Source organism: Cajanus cajan, chromosome 5, assembly GCF_000230855.2.
Source record: "Cajanus cajan strain Asha chromosome 5, NIPB_CcT2T_4, whole genome shotgun sequence".
In the NCBI taxonomy this organism is placed as follows: domain Eukaryota; kingdom Viridiplantae; phylum Streptophyta; class Magnoliopsida; order Fabales; family Fabaceae; genus Cajanus; species Cajanus cajan.
In genome coordinates this window covers 27,210,410-27,238,217 of record NC_138521.1, presented here as the reverse complement: position 1 = coordinate 27,238,217, position 27,808 = coordinate 27,210,410, and positions in this window count along the sequence as shown.

Genomic DNA, 27,808 nt, shown 5'->3' with positions numbered 1-27,808 from the left:
CACCATATCACATCACCATATCACATTACCATATCACATCACCATATCACATTATCATATTATCACATCATATTCATAATTTTCACAGAGCACTTTAATTCATATCAAAACTCATCTATTTGCGAAATGAAACACATATTTACACTCTGGAAACATCAAAGAACACAACAGAAAATTCAGCGGATAAAATAGAAAACATTCATATTTTGCCTGTTTTCTCATAGGATTTCCCGTAAGAACCCACAGAGTACTCTAATTCATATAAAAACATTCATTTTCAAAATTAATCACATACTCATACATCACATCCAACAAGGAACACAATAGAATAATCAGAAAGCAAAACAGAAAACATTCATATTTTTCCCGTTTTCTCATAGGGTTTTCCGTAGGAACCCACGGAGCACTCTAATTCATATAAAAATATTTAAAATAATATAATTTACTCATACAATTACCTCTTTAAACAATCTCCTCTTACAATCACCAATGCATTCCCTTAGGGTTTCCCATAGGAACCCGTAGAGATTTCAAATCATATATTTATTTACATATAAAAAGAGCAAATAGAAACAAATATAATTGAGAAAAATCCATCATAAAGAAGCATACAACAAACACAGGATTGGGGGCCAATCCCACTACCCAACATACATTCTCACACCCAAAGCGATATTTCTCACTCTCCCTTAGCTGGATGAGTAGAAGACGAATGGTCTTGGTGTGATCTAAGATCGTTCTTGAGTACTCTTCCTTAGAACTTTTTATTTATCCTCTTTTTTTTCCATGACCCTTCAGAACCCAAATGAGGTAGATGGGTTAACGTTACCTGACTCCTTTCTTAAAATTAATTCATTGGACTGGGTCAACCCAACTCATTTTCCTTCTCTTCTAACCCACTTCTCTTTTTCCTCAAAATAATTAAATAAAATAAATACATGTATATTATAAAATATTTTTTCTCTATAATAATAATATATTTCTGACCCAAAATATAATAATATAATTTTAATAACAAAATATTATATAAAATCAACCTTCTCTTAAAACATAAATATTTATTTAAAAACGCTAATAAAAATACTTATTTAATACGTATAGAATAATTGTCCAAAACAATAATTATTTAAAACATACAAAATAATATTTCTCTATAATTATTAAAATAATTATGACCAAGTACCATATAATAATAATAATAATAATAATAATAATAATAATAGTAATAATGATAATAACCTTTTTGAAAACTGGAGTGTTACAAGTTACTATTTTTGGTTTCTACTTTTTAAAGAACTAGTATTTTAGTCTATGTAGTGTAGTGCATAGATTAAATGTTTATTATATATAAATTAATTATACAAATAAATAAAATATTTTAATTAATATGTAAATTATATTTAAAATTTTTATAAATTGATATTTTTAAACATATAATTTATAATATAGATTTGTGATAAAGAATTTATGTTGCAACATAAGATTATTTTTTATTAATCAATAATTTATTTTAAAAAATTTAAATTTAATTGATAAATACTTATGATAAATACTTATAATTAGTTAAAAGAATCTTTAAAAACCTTTTTATTGAGGAAAAATTTCTAAAAAATGTCTCATGCAAGAAAAAGGTTCATGTTTAATATATAGGGGTTGAAAGGGTTGATGATTGTCACATCTTCTACCCTGCATACGATAATACGTGAATAAATTAAACTAAATAGAAAATTCTATCAAAATTAATTCAAAATAAAATATATATGAATCACATTCTATGATCTAAGTATCTATGAGATAAACTTGAAAGTAGAAACTATTTTGATATCATTTAAATTACAAACATTCATTGAAAGAAATAAAATATTGAAACTCACTTAAGTTATAGAAGAGTAGATTCTAAGTCTCATCTACGAAAAAAAACTATAAACAAACGACATCATTAACAAAAAAGAAAATTTAACAAATGAGATTATTAGATTTTTCCTCCTTCCATTTGTGATCTGTCTAGAGGTATGATTGTCGATATTAGCATGTTGTTGAGAATTTGTGATCTGTCTAGAGGTATGATTCTCGATATTAGCATGTTGTTGAGAATGAGGTGAAAGCCGAAAACGACAAACAGGACATGAGTTATTACGGAGTAACCATTGACCAATACAATGTGAATGATAAATGTGGTCACATGGCATTTTTTTGGCCTCACGACCCACTTCAAATTCTTCCAAGCAAATTGGACACTGTGAATCAGATTGTGTGATCTTAATAATTGGTATTGCATCAATGCATGATTGTGACACTCTATTTCTGTTGTGTTGTTTGATGAGGTCACCCCTTGAGGTAGCATTAGAAGTTGAAGTACGAAGATGCCTTGGTAGTCGAACAAAGAGAGTACAACCATGACCAAAATCTAAATATATTCCCCTCTGTAGGCGACTTATAAAGTTACCAACAACATCTCTAGGCGCATTTCTTGATTCTGTGGCACTTAGTAGCTCATTAGATTGTTGCAACAAGCCTTCATTACAATAAGGGCAAATAGCATCCCTCTCTACAACCTGGATTGGTTGTCTACATGTGTAACACCAATATGTTTCTCCACTTGCCATTCTTTATCTTTCACTGCATCACATAGTTATGTTTCATAATGTTGTCCACTATCTCAATAAATATTTTTCATAATAACAAAACCTAGAGTTACAATTCTTTAGGTATGGATATTAGTATTCTCTTGTTAGAATTGCAATTTCATTTTGATAATGAATAATGTTACTTATAATGTCTATTAGAGATAGAGAGATAAACACAAAAATAATATTGTACAAGTAAGATTTATCTTTGCTAATTTACAATTATGTTTGATGCAAGTTTCAATATAGTTTACATTTACTTATATTGTTGAGATAAAATTTCAATTCATATTAGAAAACAACACCAACTAAACATATGTAATGGTAAAAACTTTGAGTCTTAATTTTCCCAACCATAAAACTTGAGTCTCAAAAGAAAATAATGTGAACTAAGAATGAATGTAAAAAAATACTTTCCTTTAAGTTATAGTAAATGATAAACAAAGTATTTTATTGGAATTGATCCAAATGACATCATTTTTCAAATTAAAAAATAACTACCCCAAGAAAAGAGAAATTATGAAGGAGGTCTTACAATCAACACAGTAAATCAAAACAATGTGAGTGTGTCAATGACTTGTATATGATTGATGAAAAGGAAATAAAAAACAAAGGTAGAATTAAGAAAAATTACCTATTCAAGGAATACCAAATTTTGTATAGTGTCAATATTGTTCCTTAGTGCTCTGTTGGTCAGTGTGCTATGAGGATGGTGTGAGATTTTTCGGTAGTCAACATTCTTCTATTTATATTGGAAGCTAATTTTTCTGGCTTTATTTTCTTGAAAATTTTTATCCTTATTTATTTTAATATGATATTTTGTTTTCCTTTTTTTATCAAATATAATCTTTCTTTGAAGATTGAAGTCCCTAAAAACAAAGAGAAAAATATAAAACTAATATTATCATAACTATATATATATATATATATGTCAGAATCTTTTGATATTAGATATAAATTTAAAATTTTACATAAATATTACTTTCAATATTTTTTTATATAATATAAATTTAATTAATTCAATCAAATTTTATGATATTAATTACTATAGTTACAATTATGTATATCTTGTTTGTTTTTAGGAGATTTTTTCAATAGAAATTTTTTAAAGAATTATTTTAATTTTTTATCTGATTCAATTGTTACTTATCACAGTTATTTATGAATTAAATTTTAATATTTTAAAATAAATTATCACAAAATAAAAATAATATTATGCTATAATATAAATTATTTATTACAAACTTAAAATATAATTTATATTTTAAAAATATCTAGTTATATAAATTTTGAATATAATTTATAGACTAAAATATTATATTATTTTTTATATACAATTTATTATAGATTTTAGTTATATATTATATATAACAAAAATTTAGGAAAAATATTGCATAAACTAATATACTATATCTTAAACATGATGTAACATAATATATAACCCACAAAAAGTAAGTTACGAATCTTAGCATAAAAAAGAAATTTTTTGACTTAATTACACGGGTTGTACTAATTAGTGAAATTTAATATATGCGGCCGTATTATAAATTAATTAAAGTTAATAGACTGCCTTATTATTTTATTTAATAAAATAATTCTTCACATTTAATTTTAAATAATAATTCTGAATATAATATAATAATATTTAATTATAAAATTATTTATTATTTAATAATATTTATTTTTAGAAAATTAGGATGTTACAAGTTCGATTCAACAAAAAAAATTAAGAAAGTCACTTAATGTGAATTTTTATTGTACTTTTGTAGACCGTGCCACATTATTTTTAAGAACTCTAACAAAAAGTTTTCTCCAATCTAACATTTCTTTATAAAGTTCTTAATTTACTTTATAAGTCCCTACAATTACTTTCTTCACAAATTTATTTCCGAAAAGTAATTTTTTAATCATTTTATTTGTCAAGAGTCGTAGGTTTAGTTAAGAAGTTATTGCTTAGAACAACTACAATATTAGTTGCTTGTAATGTTATATCACTTCTAATTAATTCATATCAAAGTTTTACAATTTAACACTTTTATATTTTATTATTTTACATGTGTGGATATTAGTTGGTCACAAAAAGAGAAAATAAAAAGAATATATGATATAATTCATTGTTAATAACTCGTTGCTTAATTAATCGTTGGTTCTTATATTTTAAGAAACTTATGTTGTTAATACACCATTCACCAATGAAAGATTCTTATATCAATTATATGAATTGGTGTCCAACAAACTTAAGAGTCTAGCATTGGAAGTGATCTTACACGGGAAAGCCACGTTGCAACAGTCGAATACCAATCGTTTGACCCCAAAAAGCTTAGTGCTTAAGCAACAGTATAGGATAATGTAATAGAGTTACTCTAAACACGATTGGGCAACTGCCTTTGATTTATAACAGGGGTCTAAAAATAAAACATACAACTCTAATTTTCTTTTAATCTTTTTATTGTTAATTTTTTAGTTTTTCTTTTCTTGCTTAATCTTTAATTAATTAATTAATAAAAAAATTCTATTTTTTTTAACAAATTAAACATTTAGTTTCTTAAAACATTAAATTTTTTTATCATTTTCTAATTTTGTGATAACAAATACAATTTTTTTTTCTATATAAAAAATATATAACTTAAAAGAAGATTACTCTTTAAATGTACCGAATTATAAGAGTCCCTTATGGTAAATTGTATATTTTATTTTATAGGTGATGAAAAACATGAAAATTTTAGAGAACATATTTTAAAAAGTTAACATAAGAGTTTTTTTTTTTTTTTAAACAAAAGTAAACATTTCTATAAGTAATTTTTGTAACTTTTTTTTTCTTCGAAAAAGAGGTATAACTCATTTACACTAGGTTGGCTCCAATAAAATTCTAGTGATATCTTCATTCATGATTTGCTCAAATTAATTACCAAACCTTAGTTTTAAGTTAAGAAGAACAAATACTAGACTATTAAACTTACAACATTTAGTATCTACAAGTAACTTCTATTAAAAATACTCTTAAACTCATTAATTTTTACTTCATTTTTCTCTTCTTCTCTCTATAAATTGTCTACCATGTTACATTTTTTTCTTTTCCTTCAACTTTTTTTTTTTCTCTCCTAACTCCCTCCATTCCATAATGATATTTCATCATTTTATTAATATGAAGAATAACATGATGACCACAAATGTTAATTAGTTCTTCATTATTGACTTTATGACATTGTATAAATTATGTTCATGAAAGAGATAAAAAAATTAATAATGTTATGGTCATGTTGCATATTCAAGATCGTCAATATAAAAAAAGGACCTTCAAATAACACTACACAATACACAAGATTAAAAAATATTGAGCAAGTTTCATTAAATAGAGATACAATTATTTTTTAATTTTTTCTAGTAGTGTTTATCGAATTGGATAAATCCAATGAACCTAACAATCCAAATTAAATCAATTAAATTAGTTTAGATTTTTTTGTTCGAGTTCAACTCAAAACAAATCAATTAAACGTGATGTTGATTGGTTCAAATATCGGATTTACACATTTAAAATCCAAACCAACCCGACAATTCAAACCTACAATTGACATATGATTAAAAAATATTATAATAACTTACCACAACATTTACAATAAAGTAACACGTAGTAACAAATTTTCAAATCAACACCCAAATGCAAACATTTTATGAGTTATTAAGAACTTCTTCAGCTAACGTAGGGTAATTAGATATATTATGTACTTTACACCTACAATGTCCACAACGTTGTCTCCTTTGAGATTTAGTCCAATCCATTTCATTTCTAATGCGGCTAGATTTCGGACGTCCCTTTGCACGTAACATCGTCTAATCTGGGACTATGCGAGATCCATTATTAGGTTGAATATTTTCATGACTTCCTAGTGGGAACCATTGTCCTGAATATGCCATTTTGATATATTCGTTAGTATATGCAACATCAACATAAGTTAATGGATCTATATGAACATGTGCACAAGCTGCTATTGTAACACCCCAATTTTCATAAATTATATTAAGGTATTTTAGAAATTATTTTGATTTTTTTGTATAAATATTGTAGACACCTAATTTCGTCCGGGGCATACAATCAAGGGAATGGACTTCTATTATCAAGAAAAAGAGTTCCCAAAACATGGAAATACACGATATGATATCAGAAGGCCAAAAATCCAATAAGGGTGACTTAGTAGCCCAAAATAGGCTGTTCCCAAAACGGGACGAGCTATTCCCAAAACGAAACGGGTCGTTCCCCACACTAGAACGGGGCGTTCCAAACCACCAAAAAGGTCTAAAACCCTAGTTAGGAACGGGTTGTTCCAAACATGGCCGTTATGAGTTAAAACTCAACTCTAGAACAGACCGTTCTAGATGCGAATTTAACACATGATGAATAAATCTAGAACGGGGCCGTTCTGGCCATTTCTGACATCTATAAATAGCGTGCTCAGGCACTACTCCTTGACACGCTCTCTGAAGATCAACCAGATTCTGCTCTAGCTTCATCTTTTGTTTATCCAGGTAAGGAGGAGTGAGAAATCTTGCTAGAGGGTGTGGGAATAATTGTTGGGTAGTAGGATTGGCCCCCAATCCCTTGCCTGATAGGAGCAATCACTTTATGAAAGTTTTCTGTTTTGCTTTCTGAATGTTCTGTTGTGTTCCTTGTGTGATGTTAAGTGTAAATATGTGTTTGATTTCAAAATTAGATAAGTTTTGATATGAATTAGAGTGCTCTGTGGGTTCCTGTGTGAAACCCTATGAGAAACAATTATGTGTATGACTATGTGAAATGTGAACAAATGACATGATGTGAATGACGTTCTATTATGAACATTATGACTATGAGAACGTGAAACGTGATTAAATGAGATAAGACATGAAATTCCATGAAAAGTAAAGTGACGAGTCCATGAGTTTGTGAATGTGTGACATGCATCATATGCATTTATGTGACGGGGTACAATATAGAGTACATTGTAACAGCCCAATTTTCACTGGGTCAAGAGCCCAATTAAGGTGGTTTAGTAGCCCGGAACGGGCCGTTCCAAAATTGGAATGGACCGTTCCAAATTACTAAATAGACCTATTTTTGGTAGCCCGGAACGGGCCGTTCCAAACCATTAAATTTGCCTACAATTCTTAGTTGAGAACGGGCCGTTCCGGAGGTGAGAACAGGCCGTTCCGAAATATGACCGTTGTGAGTATTAATTGCACCCCAGAACGCACCGTTCTGGTTTGAGAACGGGCCGTCCTGGATGTGATTTTTACCCATGATTTAATGGTTCAGAACGGGCCGTTCTAGCAAAGCCTGATGCCTATAAATTGCGCTCTCTGCCACTCCTAAAAGGCACACCTCTCATTTTCTGATTTCTTTTCTTCTTTTCTCTCTTCTCTTCTTCTGCACTCTCTAAAGATTGAGAGGAACCCAGCGGAGGAGATCAACCAGATCTTTAGTTTCAGCTACTATTTATCCAGGTATGGGGGAAAAGGAAATTATTTATATGTAGAGTTACACGAGGGAATTGGGTAGAGGAAGAGTCCCTTAGAATTATGAGTAATTTTATAATTATTTCTATTTGGAGAATTATTGGTCTTATGTGATTCTGTATATATTTAGGACTACGAATATATGATTAATTTGTAAAAATGATGCTCTGGGAGAGAGAACGAAATTATAGAAAAGTGCCTGTAAGTTAGGTTTTGGAAGAATTGGATTATTTCTGTTTGAGAAATTGATGATCCCATTAGATTCTGCATGTGTTGAGGATTAGAAATATATATTTAATTTATAAGAATGATGATTTGAGAGGGAGAACGAAATTGTAGAAAAGTGTCTGTGAGTTAGGTTTTGAAATAATTGGGGGTTTTATCATTTATGTTAAGATTATATTAAATTGGTAATTCCATTGATTATTATATCAACTTATGAATGTTATTCTTATATTACTTGATAAGAATTGATGATTTAGATATGAATTACTTGAGGGGTGTGTAAACCCTGATTTTGTTGGACTTATCTATTGTGTATATGGAATTGTGTATGTGATATAGAATTGAGCTATGAGATGAGAAGTTGAATGGATGTGATTATGATTGTGATGTGATTGTGATTCCTCACATTATGACCAGGGGTGGCACGACCTTGGGCAAGAGATGCTACAGGCGTGACCTTGGCATAGTATGGGATGGGTGATTCCTCATGCTTATGTCGGGGGTGGCACGACCTTGGGCAAGAGATGCTACAGGCGTGACCTTGACATAGGGTGGGATGTGTGAGGCAATTAATACTTATGTTGGGGGTGGCACGACCTTGGGCAAGAGATGCTATAGGCGTGACCTTGGCATAGGGTTGATTGCAACATTTGTGATGATTTTTGTGATTGCGAATTGTGACGTGATGATGATGCACGATTGATAAAGTTATGATATATTGAAATGTTTATGAATATTTTATTAAGTATCGAGTTATAATGAGATGACATGTTGTGTGTTTGTATGTGCTTTACATATAAATGTTTTCTTTTCTCACCGTACAATTTTGTGGATGTTTTAGGTGAGGAAGATACGACTACGAGTGGCATCTAGAATGCCAACAGTTAAATTAGGGGTATGCTCTGATATGGTGACATTGGGGCAGAGGATTTCTAGGACAGAATTTTTATATAGATTTGGAATTGTAAATATTATTTTGAAAACAATTTGTAAACTCTTGTGTTTCATTTTCTAAATTTTTATTATTGTGGTTATTGAAGAACGATTTTTGAAGTTTCTCATGTGAACCCTTTTACCGAAATTGAAAGATTTGTTTGTAAAGTCACAATATATGTGTTGGGGGTAGTAAGGGTGTCACATACATCGTTAGGGAAGACCCTCCAAGTGTGAAACATCTTGGAGGAGTCCTAGGGGATAATGCGGTTTGGAAGGCCTAGTTCTACCCATTTGTGTGCATGAGACGTATCTTACGTGGCTTCACTATCCCAACGAGACACTAGCAGTACATCTTTCTAGTTAAAGTGCACGGTTGAGCCGACATGTACTCCTAGACTACTCCAGGTATGTTGCTTTGGCAGCATACCACGTTATATGTGATTATGAGACACGTGAATGGCGCCACATGCATGCATTTATGAGTGGAGTCCATGACATCATTGCATGATGAATGACTGTATATGTGTTACAGTTGTATGTATAATCTAAAATTGCGCCTGATTAATGTGTAGCTGTGGATGTGCATGTTAGGACTTATGTGTGTGCTGCCTGACTATTATTTCTGCACTTGAACCTGAGTGAGATGTTTCTCACTCCCTTGTTGTTCTTTGTATGTGTTTGAATTATGTTGTAGGTGATCATCGACATAAGGATGTTGGTGATGAGGCTTAGGCTTCAGTTGGGCATGCTTTGATAGGATATGTTACATCGAGGCATAGCTAGGCTTAGTTTAGGATTTCATTTATTGTTATTTTTGTTTTGGAAAGACTCATGTTTCATTTTCCTATAAATTCCGCATTTGACCATGTTTTAAGTTTATGAATGTGAATTCTCTACTCTTATGTTAATTGAACCATTGTTTTAATTCTAAAGATCTTGGTTAACCCAAGAAGATGTTTTTATAATTATTATATGTGCTGGGGTAGAGGGTGTCACAACTATTGCATGTGAACAAGGATATCTATATGCCTGAAAAACACCACACTCATATTTTCTTTCACTTAAAAAAATATTGCAAACCTTGCCACCTCGTTGTGTTACTGGATTAAATGTTTCTTCAACTTCAAATCTTGTAGACTCATAATCATACCTGCAAACGAAATGAAAGGTTTCCCGTTCTTGATTTGTTTGTATAGCATCCATTAATTTTTGACAATAACGTTTACCCATAGCAATCTCGACGTTTGCCTGACCTAATCTTTGAACAAAGTACTCCACCAACCTAGCATATGTGCATTTAACTAACGCAATTATAGGTAAGTTTCGTGCACCCTTCCGGACTTTGTTGACAGCCTCAGACAAATTTGTTGTCATGTGTCCATATCGACGTCCTTCTTTGTCGTGTGCCAGAGCCCATTTTTCAAGGGAAACGCCATCGATCCAACGACAAATTTCAGGGCTCACATCATGAAACCTTTCCAACCTTCTTTCAAATTTATGCTTGCTAGTTGTGTACCCTACCATAATGAAGTTTATGTATTAATGTTTATCAAATTTAACTGAAAAATAGACCATATAAAAAACAATAAATTCTTTAGTACCTATGTGGATCATTTCTTCTCTTAGTTTAGTAATATTGAATCGGTGGTTGAAGTTGTTGGCGATGTGCCGAATACAATATACATGGTATGCGTGAGGTGGTTGCCACCCTTGGGCATTTGTCACTATTGACTTTATGCTTTGGTGTTAATCACTTATTAAACAAATACATTGCTTTCTGGTAACATAACGATGAATGTTATACAAAAACCATGACCAATACTTGCCATAAAAAAATGTCACATCTATTTGTATAATGGGTTTAATGTAGTTAAATGCATGACAAGATGTTTAAATGTCCAAAACACTCGAGAAAATTTTTGCAAATTTTGATCCACTATATTGTTTGACACATATTCTGTTGTTTCAAGTCTATAGACAGACCCAGGACAATATTCAACCATCTTGCCGAACCACCTTGGAAAAAGGTCATACGACTCACCCAGTCTCCATAAACTGTCTCAATTGCCTTTTGTTTGGCTTTCCATGCCTTCCGGTAGGAAATCTTATAGTTGAATTGTCCACCAGTTCTTTCTTGAATAAGAGAAATTGAGACGGAGGCGTCTTCCCTAACCATACCTACACATTAATTAATGTCCAACATGTAATAATAAGTAAATTGTTTTTAAACAAGTGAAATGATAAGTATAAAATGATAACTTCTATATTAACTTACCTAATATACAAAAACATATGAAGTTAGAGTCCAATTTGTTGTGATCTTAAGACAACATTGGGTTAATGCATGTGTGTCTGCCGCCCCATTTCTTTATAACCCATTTCTTGTTCATTTTAGTAGACATAATTGCCCTTAGTTTCAAAAGACAACCTGTAACATCCTGAATTTTCTACTAGTATAATAGTTAATTATTATTTATTTTTATATTTATGGAGATTATTTTCTTATAGTTATTTTAATGGATTTTATAGAATGTTGTAAAGGTTTTTAATATTTATGAGTATTTTAATAATAAATATTTATGAATTTTTTGTGTGATAATATTTTTATTTTATTAGTAGCCAAGAACGGGCCATTTTCAAACTAGAACGAGCCATTCCAAACTACTAAAATGGCCTTTAAACCGTAGACTGGAACGGGCCGTTCCAACACATGATTTTATGAGTAATACGTGATTCCAGAACAGGTCGTTCCACTTTGGGAACGACCCGTTCCAAACATGGCTGTTGTAAGTAATATGTAATTTCAGAATAGACCATTCTAGTTTTGGAACAGGCCGTTCTAGATGTGAAATTTACGTAGCATGAGTCTAGAACGGGAGTTCCGAATTTGAAATAGGTCGTTGTGGCCTCATCTGATGCCTATAAATAGAACGTTTTGGCACTCCAAAAACACATTTTTTTCACTTTTGACCTCTTTTCTTCTGAAGACCAAGGGGAACCCAGAGGAGTAGACCAACAAGATCTGATTTTAGTTTCAACTCCTGCTTATCGAGGTAAGGGGGAATGAGAAACCTCACTTTGGGTGTGATAATATCTGTTGGGTAGTGGGATTGGCCCCCAATCCTGTGTTTGTTGTATTTTTTTGTATGATCATGTATGAGGGGTTTTCCCCAATTGTATCTATTTTGCCTATTGTTTTCTTATATGTAATTAATTGTATGATCTGAGATCTCTATGGGTTCCTATGGGAAATCCTAAGGGAATGCATTGGTGATTGTAAGAGGAGATGGTTTAAAGAGGTAATTGTATGAGTTAATTATATTGTTTTAAATGTTTATTGTATGAATTAGAGTGTTTTGTGGTTCCTCTAGGAACCCTATGAGAAACAGGAAAAATATGAATGTTTTCTGTTTTTCTTTCTGATTGTTCTGATGTATTCCTTGTTGAATGAGATGTATAAATATGTGTTTATTTTTGAAAATAGACAAGTTTTGATATGATTTTGAGTGCTCTTAGAGACTATGAGAATATGATGTGATAATGTGATATGACAATGAGATGTGATAATGTGATATGACAATGAGATGTGTTAATGTGATATGACAATGACATGTGTTAATGTGATATGACAATGAAACATGAAAATGTGATATGAGAATGGATAGAGTCTTGATTGACATTCATCATTGGCATAAATGTTTTTAAGGGTACGATATGGATACACCGCCATGGAAGGCCCCCTAGTGTAAAGGCTTTGGGGATTAGTCCTTGGGGATAGCTCAGTTTGGAAGTCCCAGTCTCGCCCATTGTGTGCATGAGATGTATCTTGCGCGGCTTAGCTATCTCGATGAGACCCTAGTAGTATGTCCTTCTAGTGAGAGTGCACAGAGGGTGTGACCCGACACGTACTCCTAGACTACTCTTCGTGTATTGCTAGCGGAAATATGCCAAGTGATATGTTACTGGTGCCACATGCATGATAATATGTAGTCCGTGTCCATACGTATGCATTTTTAATGTTATATGATAAAGTGATGGTTTATTTCTTGGATGAGTGAGATGTGATGTTATTATTAATTTATCTACGTTATACCTGTTTTGTTTGTGTTTGGCTATCCGACGTATATTTCTACACTATGAGCCAGAGTGAGATGTTTCTCACTCCCTTTTCTCGTGTTATTTTTCTTTGACTGTTATACAGGTGATCATCAGCGTGAGGCTGAGGATGTTGGTGATAAAGCTTGGGCTTCTATGTTGGGCTTTGCTCTGATAGGACATGTGACATCGGGGCATAAATAGGATTAGTTTAAGATGTTCTTATTAAATTATTTTGGAAAACTGAGTTTTATTTCTTTGTAATTTTACCGGGATGTTATTTGGATTAAGTTTATGAATGTGAGCTCTTTACCTTTACGTGGTTGAAAATTTGGTTTTTAATGATGAATTTTAATTATTTATAATTATTGTATATGTATGTTAGGGTAGAGGGTGTCACACAACCTTGATTATTATCAGGGCATCTGATTGACAAAACTCTTGGCCCAGACTCAATCACAATAAAAGTCTGATGTGCATTCATAAAATAATGTTTGACAACCATTTTCACATCATTTTTTGTGTGAAAGAGAAGCCCAACATACAACTCATCGCCTACTCTCCAAGAATTAGGGACATCTAAACCACGATACCAACTCTCTTGATCAGGATGACCCTAGTCAATATTGTTAGAAAAGAATGGCTCAATCCAAGAGGAGGGTGAATTGGATTCTATGACACTTTAAAATTTTTCAGAGTTCTTAGGATCTTTATTTCAATTTCAACTTTTCTAATATGAATTCTCAAAGAAGTTCCTTGAAAGACTTGCTAATGTGAATGAGTCTTATATGCTTTCTTGATTAATCTTTGATAATGTTCAAAGTTAAGAACACTTAATATGCACCACTTTGATTCAATTTAAAGCAATGTTATGCATACAAACATATTAATCAAGATTATTCCCTTTAACACACAACCAAGATTTTTCTCAAAGTAAAAGATAAAGGTGTGAGAAGAATGCACAAGTCTTTTATCCTGGTTCAGCCACTCCACATGTGACCTACATCCAGTCCTCAATCATAACCTGATCAAGATTTGTTCCACTATCTCAATGAAGAAAATTACAAGCATACCACACATGCATATACTCCTACATTCAAGATAACCACTTTCTCGACCCCAAGAAATCACTTCTTGTAGAAACCCACTACAAAAATTCCTTACCACTTGAGACACCTACTCAAGATTTCCCTTACAATTTTTCACAAAGAATTAAAGGAACGAATTCACCTAGAAGCTGAACATGTGACACCCTCTACCCCACATACATAATACATAATAAATATAAAGTACATTCTTGAGTAAATAAAAGTTTCTTAAAAATAAGGTTTCAAAATACATAAATAGAGAGTTCACATTCATATTTCGCAAATCATAGTCCAATGCGGAAATAATGACAAAATAAAACATCAATCTTCCCAAATAACAGTAATTCCAATGCTAAACCTAACTAAGCCCCGATGTCACATATCCTATCAGAGCATGCCCAATTGAAGCCTAAGCCTCATCACCAACATCCTCATGTTGATGATCACCTGCAACACAATTTGAACACAGACAAATAACAACAAAGGAGTGAGAAACATCTCACTCAGGTTCAAGTGCAGAAATAAAGGTTAGATAGCACACACACATACAACAAACATAAGTCACAAGTACAAATCACATGTAAACACTACGCATACAAAATCAATATCACTTTCACACTCATTTATCATGTAATGATGTCATGGACTCGACTCATAAATGCATGCATGTGGCGCCATACGGAAGTTTCACATTTTTCATCACTAGTGACCCAAGGTACACCTACAATATCTTGTTACATCACTGGTATGCGGCCTAAGCAGAACACCTAGAATAAGTCATTTCATGACATAGTGATAGACTATGGCCAAGGCCAAGGAATCCAAGAGGTGATACATTGAAGGAACCAAGAGGAATGGGATGATGGACCATGGGCCAAGGGCCCAATCTCTAGAGCTATGGCCACCTTGAAGACCAGTGGACACCTTGAAGACTAGTGGGCTTTCCAAGCCCAAGGTACTCTTCAATTTGGACCACTCTATCATGAAGAGAAGGCATAGTTCTAGTTGTAAATATCTTGTACATAGTTCTCTTGTATAGGCTTATTTTTGCCTTTGTATTTGTGAGGCACTTTAGTTTCTTTTATTAGTCATTGTATATTGATTCTAGGGTGGGTTACTTGGAGAGTTTGACTCCATTTGACCTCCTTTGTTTATACACTCATTTTCTATTTTTTCAGTAGGAAAAGAGGGGTAGCATTTAGCAATGCTTGAGGGTGTGACTAGTAATTGGGCTAGAATTGGGCCTAGGCAAAATTTTACATATTGGACTCATTTTGCTCCTAGTTTTTCATAGATTTGACTTATCTAGGTTTCATCATCATTGGATGAACCTAACTAAACCAAATCAAACATTTTTGAAATTAATTCAAGGAGCCAAAAGAGACCAAATCCGCCCACCTTGCGTAGTCTTCTTTCTTTGACCGAATTGCTTCTCTAACCTTCAAGGAGATGAGAAGCTTGTGCTACAAGCTTCTCCTTAGCTTGCTTCCCAAGCAAGCTAAGTGAGAAGCTTGCTCCACAAGTTTCTAAACTCACCTAGAAGGTCAACTAGCCTTACCATGGTTCCTAGTGAACCATGGTTAAGGTTAGCTTGCTCCTTAAGCTACCTACCTCTATATATTTGTAATTTCTACTCTTGTAATCACTTTTGACATATTTTGAGAAATAGAATTTAGAATTCTCTCTCATTTCAACAGTCCAATTTTGTGGAGAATCTCCTTCTCCTAGAAGCTTCACAAAGGAACTTCTCCTTTGTGCTTGGTTCCTCAAGTTTCTCTCCTTCAAGAGAAACCGAACCACCTTGGGAAGCATCTTCAAGCTTTTGAAGCTTGAACTCATCCAAATCTTCCATTGGCGTGAAGAACCTCAAGAGAAGAAGGGACTTAGCATGGTTCAACTTGAAGAACATCAATCTTCTCCAAGTAGTTCCATCACATAGCCTATTATATCACTGGTATATGGCCTAAGCTGTACACCTGGCATAAGTCATTTAATCACATTGCCTATTACATCACTGGTATGCGGCCTAAGCAACATACCTGGCATAAGTCATTTCATCACAATGCCTGTTACATCACTGGTATGCGGCCTAAGCAACACACCTGGCATAAGTCGTTTCATCACATTGCCTGTTACATCACTGGTATACGGCCTAAGCAACATACCTGACATAAGTCATTTCATCACATTGCCTATTACATCACTGGTATGCAGCCTAAGCAACACACCTGGCATAAGTCGTTTCATCACATAGCTTGTTACATCACTGGTATGCGGCCTAAGCAGCATACCTAGAATAAGTCATATATGCATATGATGCATGTCTCACATTCACAATTACATTGACTCAACACTTCACATTTCATTTCACATTTCACATCTTATCATATCTCATGTCACATTATGTCATAATGTCATATTACAGATCATATGTTCACCTTTCACATTCTCAGATCATATTCCCATAGTCTCATAAAGAAACTTCTCATCATCATATACATCAAAATGATACATAAATCATACCAAGAACTTATCTAAAACATGAAGCTATCATCAACATTACATATAATACCTCAAATCATCCATAGATCATATTCCTAATTTTACCTCATAGGGTTTCCCAAAAGAACTCACAGAGCACTCTAATTCATATCAAAACTTATCTGATTTTGAAATCAAATACATATTCATACATCACATCCAATAAGGAACACAAAGAAAGAATCAGAAAGAAAAACAGATAACATTCCTATTTTTCCTGTTTCTCATAGGGTTTTCGTAGGAACCCATAGAGCACTCTAATTCATATCAAAACATGATCATTCTCAAAATCAATCACATATCTACACATCACATCCAACAAGAAGCCCAACAAAACAATCAGAAGGCAAAACAGAAAACGTTCATATTTTGCCAGTTCCTAGAACATGCATCAGGCAAGGGATTGGGGGCCAATCCTACTACCCAACAATTATTCCCGCACCTTGAGCGAGGCTCTCACTCCCCCCTTACCTGGATAAGCAGAAGACAAAGCTAGAGCAGAATCTGGTTGATCTCCTTCTCTTGGTTCACCTTGGTCTCTAGAAAGTGTGTCCACAAATAGTGCATGGGTGCTCTAGTTATAGATTTTCGGAGAGGCCAGAACGACCCGTTTCAAATCCAGAACGGCCCGTTCTGGATCCTTGCGGCATATGTAAACTTGGCATTTGGAACGGCTCGTTCTAAAACTAGAATGGCCCGTTCTGGGTCTGCGTGTTAGCACACAACGACCATATTTGGAATGACCCATTCTAAAACTAGAACGGCCCATTCTCAACTAGAATTTGTGGGCCATTTAAGTAGCTTGGAACGGACCGTTCCAGTTTGGGAACGACCCATTCTGGGCTACTAAATCATGCTTGTTTTAGTAGTCTTGAACGGCTTGTTCCAATTTTGGAATGGCCCGTTCTGGGCTACTAAGTCACACTTAAAATTACTAAATTACCCTCATCAAAAGCATGAAAACTAGGGTGTTACAATTCTCCCCTCCTTTTAGAAATTTCGTCCCCGAAATTTATCGAAAACATGAATGGATGAACTACATGGATCTTATTCTCTACTGACAAATAACAGTTTCATAAACATTTCTCATCATGCTTATGCTATGCCACACTGATGTAGAAAATCACATGTAACCTCACTACCTCACTGATGTACAACTCTATCAATCTCTCTAAGGAATATCTGTCATCAATAAGGTAAGACAAGCAAACTTGGTGAGTCTATCCACCATAACCCAAAAAGAATCAAATTTCTTAAGCATCTCAGACAAACCTACAACTAAGTTTATAGATACAGCATCTCACTTCCAAACTAGGATGTCTAAAGGCTCTAAAAGTCCTAAAGACTTCTAGTGTTTTACTTAGACTTCTGGCATACTAAATATGAGTACACAAATTCCTCTACTTCTCTCTCCACCTTAAGCTGCCAGAACATCTTCCTAAGGTCCTGATACACCTTAGTAGCTTCTAAGTGAATACTAAGAGAACTCTTATGTCCTTCCTCTAAGATCATTCTCTTAATTCAGGATTATTAGGCACCCAAATTTTGTTCTTGCACCTTAGAACAACGTCGATTCCTACTTAGAAAAGTTTATCTATACTCCTACCAATCTTCTCCACTTGGTTCACGAAGAAAGGATCTGACTCTTGGGCTTCTCTAGTCTCATCCATTAATTCACTAGTCACTTTCAACATAATCAATTCAATGCTTCTAAGGGTAATCTCACACACCAAGCTTAAGTCTCTAACCTCCTCAATCAAATCCAACTCTTACATCATCAAAAACGATAGATAACTGATCATCCTACTTAAGGCATCTATCACAATATTAGCTTTACTTCTATGACCCTCTTCAAAGATCAAACACCTAAGCATAAGTTTACTAGGTACACATACTCGGTCTCAAAGTCTTACTACTCCATCGATACCTAAGGCATACTCTTATCCATTACCTTGTCCTATAGCCTCATATCTTGTCACCAAAATGAATCAACTAAGTACGTTTCTCCAATTTCTTTCGACGATCCACTCGTTACTCGAGTCATACCTAGTTTCACACTACTAGGAGTAATCTCACATGTCAAACTTAAATTCCTAATTTGAGTCAAAAGATCCATGTATCTAATTATAAGGGAAGATAAATATAAAGTTTTCCTACTCAAAACATCGATCACCACATTGGCTTTGCCCAAATAACAAATAAGATCAAAATCTTTTCCTTAAGAAATTCCAACTATCTCTTTTGTCTCATATTTAACTCCTTTGGTCAAAAGATATTTAAGGCTCTTATGATCACTAAATACCTCAAGCTTAGAATCATATAGGTAGTGTCTCCAAATCTTAGTGTAAATATTACAACCGCTAACTTAGAGTCATGGGTAAGGTAATACCTCTAATGAATTTTCAATTACCTAGAAACGTAAACTACTACCCTTCCTTCTTGCATCAATGTTCCATCCAAACCCTTCTTAGAAGCATCACTATATACCACATAAGACTTACTAAAATCCAGTAATATTAACACTAGTCAATCTTTGCTTAAGATTTTGGAACCTACTCTTGCATTTGCCATCCTACGCAAAGGCAACTCCTATCCTAGTCAATCTGGTTGAAGGTACGACTATCTTATAAAATTTCCCCGATGAACCTCCTATATTAATCAGCTAACCCAAGAAAACTCATAATCCTCACTAACTGACTTAGGTATCTCCCACTTAAGCACAACTTTTACCTTAGAAAGATCTACATTATACCTCCACTAAGATTTAAAAGACCTAGAAAACTCACTTCATACATCCAAAAATCATACTTAGATAACTTAGCATAAAATTGTCTAAGGTATATCCCCATCCTCAACTCCAATTTGATGATATCACACCTTAAGGTCAGTCACACAAACAGTCACTAATTAATCCATAAGGTCATCTATCCTCGTATCAACATACACGTATATCAAATCAAAATCTAAACAAGATACATGCAAATCCAACTTTTGGACACAAAAGACAGAAATAAAGGAATGAGTTGCACCGGGATCAAATAGTACAATAAAAGGAGTCTCAGCTATGAAACAAGCACCTTGTATCAGATTTTTTGACTGAGCAGCTCTAGCACCACTAAGAGCAAATACTCTCGCTACAACCTTTGGATGCTCAGCTTGAGAACCCAATCCGGTAACACGTAGTCCTGGCAGTTTAGGACACTGGGTGCTGATGTGGCCCTTCCCATTGTAGTTAAAGCAGGTAACCTCCTTGTCACGACACTGGAACTGAGTATGACCAGGACGTCCACACTTCTAGCATTTGCCTGAAGGAGTTGACACAGACCCTCCAACACTTCCGATAGCACTAACAATGGATCCTCCAGTAAATGACTTGCTTCCACTAGCAGCAACTTTACTCCTTTGGAATCAAGCAGGAGCAAAGTAAGGCTTACTCCTACTCGAAGCATCAGAACTTGCAACACGCATAGGACCTCTAACTCCCTTGTAGAAAGCAACACGTGCACAGTTGTCACAGTCAAAGATGCGACACTTGTTCACTAAGGTTGGAAAATGGTAGATCTCCTGATAATTGATCGCTGTCTTCACTTCGGGACGTAACCCATTCGCAAACTTAATGCATTTAGCACGTTCACCACCCTCACCATGATAGTGGGAGCAGTAATGAACCAATGAGTCAAACTTGGCAGCATACTCTACTACTATGTCATTCCCTTGCTTTAGTTCAAGGAACTCCACTTCCTTCTAACTCCTCACATCATCCGGGAAATACTTCTCAAGGAAGACGCTCTTGAAGTTATCCCAATTCAAGTGTACCCCTCCATCAATCATCCTCTGAAGTGCTCCTTCCCACCAAAAGTGGGCATCAGCAGTCAACATGAAGGTGGCCAACCTCACCTTCTGAGCGAGAGGACACTCCATGACATTAAAGATCTTCTCGATCTCCGTTATCCAATTCATTGCAACATCTAGGTCATATCCTCCTTTGAAGGTAGGTGTATGATTTCGCTGAAATTGCTCCAACCAGTTAGGAGCGACTCCAGCCCTATCGTTATTACTCGCAGCTTGTGCTAACGCTTGAAGGGCATCATCAATCGCACGATCATTCCTAACAGCCATAATCTAAGAAAATAGTACACACAAAACAACAGACATTATGAATCATCACACTAGCATAAGTTACACAATCAATTCATTCCATCATTCATCTACCAAACAAGCACAGTAAACTCATAACTCACGGCCAATTGGATCGACCACCTCTAATACCACTAAATGTGTCACCCTTTACCCCACATACATAATACACAATAAATATAAAGTACATTCTTGAGTAAATAAAAATTTCTTAAAAATAAGGTTTCAAAATACATAGATAGAGAGTTCACATTCATATTTCGCAAATCGTAGTCCAATGCAGAAATAATGACAAAATAAAACATCAATCTTCCCAAATAACAGTAATGAAACTTCAACTAAACCTAACTAAGCCCCAATGTCACATATTCTATCAGAGCATGCCCAACTGAAGCCTATGCCTCATCACCAACATCCTCATGCTGATGATCACCTACAACACAATTTAAACACAGACAAATAACAACAAAGGAGTGAGAAACATCTCACTCAGGTTCAAGTGCAGAAATAAAGGTTAGATAGCACACACACACACACAACAAACATAAGTCACAAGTACAAATCACATGCAAACACTACGCATACAAAATCAATATCACTTGCACACTCATTTATCATGTAATGATGTCATAGACTCGACTCATATATGCATGCATGTGGCGCCATACGGAAGTTTCACATTTTTCATCATTGGTGACCCAAGGTACACCTAAAATAGCTTGTTACATCACTGGTATGCGGCCTAAGCGGCACACCTAGAATAAGTCATTTCATGACATAGCCTGTTACATCACTGGTATGCGACCTAAGCTGCACACCTGGCATAAGTCATTTCATCACATTGCCTGTTACATCACTGGTATGCGGCCTAAGCAACATACCTGGCATAAGTCATTTCATCACATTGCCTGTTACATCACTGGTATGCGGCCTAAGCAACATACCTGGCATAAGTCATTTCATCACATTGCCTATTACATCACTTGTATGCGGCCTAAGCAACACTCCTGACATAAGTCGTTTCATCACATTGCTGGTTACATCACTGGTATGTGGCCTAAGCAACATCCCTGGCATAAGTCATTTCATCATAGTGCCTATTACATTACTGGTATACGGCCTAAGCAACACACCTGGCATAAGTCATTTCATCACATAGCTTGTTACATAACTGGTATGCGGCCTAAGCGGCATACCTAGAATAAGTCACATATGCATATGATGCATGTCTCACATTCACAATTACATTGACTCAAAACTTCACATTTCATTTCACATTTCACATCTCATTATATCTCATGTCACATTATGTCACAATGTCATATTACAGATCATATGTTCACCTTTCACATTCTCAGATCATATTCCCATAGTCTCATAAAGAAACTTCTCATCATCATATACATCAAAATGATACATAAATCATACCAAGAACTTATATAAAACATGAAGTTATCATCAACATTACATATAATGCCTCAAATCATCCATAGATCATATTCCTAATTTTACCTCATAGGGTTTCCCAAAAGAACCCACAGAGCACTCTACTTCATATCAAAACTTATCTAATTTTGAAATCAAATACATATTCGTATATCACATCCAATAAGGAACATAATGAAAGAATCAGAAAGCAAAATAGAAAACATTCCTATTTTACTTGTTTCTCATAGGGTTTCTGTAGGAACCCATAGAGCACTCTAATTCATATCAAAACATGATCATTCTCAAAATCAATCACATATCTACACATCACATCCAACAAGAAGCCCAACAGAACAATCAGAAGGCAAAACAGAAAACGTTCATATTTTGCCTATTCTTAGAAACATGCATCAGGCAAGGGATTGGGGGCCAATCCTACTACCCAACAATTATTCCCGCACCCTGAGCGAGGTTTCTCACTCCCCCCTTACCTGGATAAGTGGAAGACAAAGTTAGAGTGGAGTTTCGTTGATCTCTTTCTCTTGGTTCACCTTGGTCTCTAGAAAGTGTGTCCAGAAACGATGCATGGGTGCTCTATTTATAGATTTCCGGAGAGGCCAGAACGATCCGTTTTAGATCCAGAACGGCCCGTTCTGGATCCTTGCTGCATATGTAAACTTGGCATCTGGAACGGCCCGTTCTAAAACTAGAACGGCACGTTCTGGGTCTGCGTGTTAGCACACAACGACCATATTTGGAACGACCCGTTCTAAACTCAGAACGGCCCGTTCTCAACCAGACTTTGTAGGCCATTTAAGTAGCTTGGGACGGCCCGTTCCAATTTGGGAATGACTCTTTCTGGGCTACTAAATCACACTTATTTTAGTAGTCTGGAACGACTCGTTCCAATTTTGGAACAGCCCGTTCTAGGCTACTAAGTCACACTTAAAATTACTAAATTACCTTCACCAAAAGCATGAAAACTAGGGTGTTACAGAACAAATCATACTTTGAATTCCAAAAGAAAATCTCAATCTTTCTCTCCCAAGAATGTGATGATGATGATGATCTCTTTCAAATCATTTCAAAAATTGTTTTACTTCTTGGTTTCACAAAGAAAACACTCCAAGAAGGTCACAAAGACTTCACAATAACGTTTCTCTCTTTTTTGATTATCAAGTTATTCTCCGTTCTTACTTGTTCTGAAGTTTCAAAGTGTAAATACTATTTATAAAGTTTTTAGAACCAGATAATCGATTATTTTAAAGGATAATTGATTATTTTGTTCTTCATGATTTCTGGAAATCACTCAAGAACAGAATAATCGATTATTTTGCAGGATAATCAATTATTCCAGAGAGTGCTTCCTGGACTAATTGATTATTTCACAAATAATCAATTATTACAGCAAGGCTTCCTTTCACCTGTTGCTGGAATAAACGATTACATTTAATGATAATCAATTATATTGAGTTAGTTTTCAAAAACTCAGTTTAATATCTCAAAATATCTTTCCAAGTATTTAAATCATCATCATACTCACTCTCAGTCAAATTAGATTAAGATTAACTAATGCACAAAGCACACACATGCAAAATAAGCTAAACAAATCAATACAACTTATGACCTATTCCTATTACACATCACAATAGTCATATCTTCTTCTTGACTTGCTTTTGACTTGTTGATGTCCTTGGTCAGCTTTGATTCTTAGAATCCACTTTTTGTTATCATCAAAACTTTCATACTCCAAGTATGAGTTGATTCACTACTCCACGAATCTAAAAAAATATATTCCTCCACACTCTTCCTAGGCCTATATAGTCCTTATGGCTGTGTAAACTCATCACTTTTGAGCATTTTATGAGAGATTCTTAAGCATATTTCTCTCTAGCCGAAAGTCACCAAATAGTGAGGAAGCTATCTCTTCTCTTTGAGATTTCCTCTTTATAGCCTTAGATCTCTAATCTGAAGAGCTTAGGCAAGACTAGTCCAACATTTTTCCTTCTTCTTTTGGCCTCAATCCTTGAAGATTCCTCAAGGAGATCAAGAAGGAATGGCGTGAAGACTTCCATGGAGTTGAATCCAATTAGGACTCCATCAATCCCGGCCCATTTCCCTTCTCCTATTAAATTCAATAAATTAATTTAATTTAATAAACTGCCTTATTATTTTATTTAATAACATAATTCTTCACATTTAATTTCAAATACTAATTTTGAATATAATATAATAATATTTAATTGTAAAATTATTATTTAATAATATTTATTTTTAGAAAATGAGAATGTTACAATAGAGACCACCAAAAATATTAAGAAAGTCACTTAATGTGAATTTTTACTTTACTTTTGTGGACATTACGGTGCCACATTATTTTCAAGAACTCTAACAAAAAGTTTTCTCCAATCTAGCATTTCTTAACAAAGTTCTTAATTTACTTTATAAGTCACCACAATTACTTTCTTCACAAATTTGTTACCGAAAACTATAATTTTTCATTCATTTTATTTATCATGAATCGTAGGCTTAAAAAATAATTGCCCTAGAAAAAGAGAAATTATGAAGAAGGTCTTACAATGAACATGAGAAATCAAAGTAGTGCGAGTGTGACCAATGACTTGTATGTGATTGATGAAAAGGAAATAAAAAAAGGTAGAATTAAGAAAAATCACTAGTTCGATGGATACCGAATTTTGTATACTGTAAATATTGGTTCTCTATTACATTAAGCTTTCTTGGTTAGTGTGTTGTGAAGATGGTGTGAGATTTTTTTATAGTTAGCATTCTTCAATTTATATTTGGTGCTAATTTTTCTCTCTTTATTTTCTTGAAAATTTTTATCCTTATTTATGTTAATACGATTCTTTTCCCTTTTTTTTTTAATTTTTATCAAATATAAACTTTCATTGAGGATTAAATTCCTAAAATACAAATAGCAAAATATGAAATTAATATGATCATAACTAAATATAGATAAAATCATTTTGTCAAATAATAAATTTAATACATATAACTAATTTTCTTAATATGATTTAACATAATATATAACCGACAAAAAGTAAGTTATAAACACTAGATAAAAAAGATATTTTGTGACTTAGTTACACGAGTTGCAAATGAATTAGTGAAATTTAATGCATATAATTAATTTTCTTAAAATACATAATTTTTTTTTTGCTTATAATTAGAAATGGGAATAAGCTAGACCTTAAGTATGGGTCTATTGTCAAGTTTAGATTTTTAATAAAGTCTATTTATATAAAAAGGTTACACTTAATGTAACACCCCATTTTTTAAAAAAGGTTATTATTATTGTTATATTTTTTTGGTAGTTGAAGATGCTAAAAAAAACAAAAGGAAAGAAAACAACAAGCAATAATAAAAACATAAACTAGAGTCTCAGAAAACGCTCTCCAGCAGCACCCGCTTGAAGCAATGGAATAACATCCAGAGGAGGCTCCATAAAATTAGTTAATTTATCGGGACACCTAAGAAAAGGTTATTATTATTGTTATATGATATTTAGTCATAATTATTTTTATAATTATAGAAGAATATTATTTTGGATGTTTTAAATAATTATTTTTTTGGATAATTATTTTGTACGTATTAAATAAGTATTTTTATTAGCATTTTTAAATAATTATTTATATTTTTTAAGGAAAGGTTGATTTTATATGATATTTTAATATTAAAATTATATTATTATATTTTAGGTCAGAAATATATTATTATTATTATTATCATAGAGGAAAAATATTTTATAATATACGTGTATTTATTTTATTTAATTATTTTAGAAAAAAAGAGAAGTCGGTTAGAAGAGAAGGAAAATGGGTTGGGTTGACCCAGCCCAATGAATTAATTTTAAGAAAGGGGATAGACAGAGTTAACCCTATCTGCCTCATTTGTAGTCTAAAAGTTTGGGAAAGAAAAAGGGAGAAACAAAGAACTCTGAGGAAGAGTACTCAGGAACGATATCAGATCACACCAAGACTATTTGGATTTGCATCATCAGGTACGGGGAAAAGAGGATTATTTGTATGCAAAGTTACATGAGAGAATTGGGTAGAGGAGGAATCCCGTAGGATTATGGGTAATTTTATAATTATTTTTGTTTGAAGAATTGATGATCCCATTAAATTTTACATGTATTGAGGATTAGGAATATGCAAACAATTTGTAAAAAAGATGATCTGGGAGAGAGAACGAAATTGTAGAAACTATCTGTGAGTTAGGTTTTGGAAAAATTTGGGGTTTTTCTATTTGAGTTAAAAATTTATGAAATTGATGATTCGATCAGATTTTATATTGATTTATAAATTTGGTAGTGACATTATTTGGTAAAACTGATTATTTAGATGATAATTGGATTTATTGGAATGTGCTTTATAAGTTAGGATTGTTGTAGATTCATGAACACCCTTAATTATACAAATTAATGAGTAATTGAGAGATTTTAGTTGTGGTTGTATTTTAGTATTTTTGTAATATCTTTCTGTGTGATTAAGCAAATTAACTTTCGTTTGTTGGGTTAGAAAGTAGACACTTGGTGTGACACCCTTACTACCCCAACACATATATTGTAATAATGTAAATAGACTAAGGAAGTAAATATTTTCAATGTCGGTAAAAGGGTTCACATAAAAACCTTCATAAATATTCTTCAATATCCAAGATAATTGAAAATAGAAAAATTAGAAAATGAAACATAAGAGTTTACAAATTGTTTTTAAAATAATAAGTACAACTCCAAATCCATATAAAAATTCATGTCCTAGAAATCCTCTGCCCCGATGTCACAATATCAGAGCATACCCACAATTCAACCGTTGGCATTTTAGATGCCACTATAGCCGGATCTTCCTCACCTAAAACATCCACAATTGCACGGTGAGAAAAGAAAACATCTATATGTAAAGTACACAAGAAAAATCCAACACATCATTTCATTATAACTCATTACTTTACAACCATCTCTATATATTCTAATTCTAACAATCATGCATTAACTTCACATCACAAATTCACAGTCATATCAATCCATTACAATTCTTGCAATTAAAACTATCATTTTCACATTCATAATCCACACAAATCTTACAATTAACACTATGTCAAGGCCACGCCACAACTGACATAAGTGATACGGGTTAATTTCCTCACTCATCCCACACCATGCCAAGGGCACGCCCTCCCTGTAGCATCACTTACCTAGGGGCCATCTCATCCCTAGTC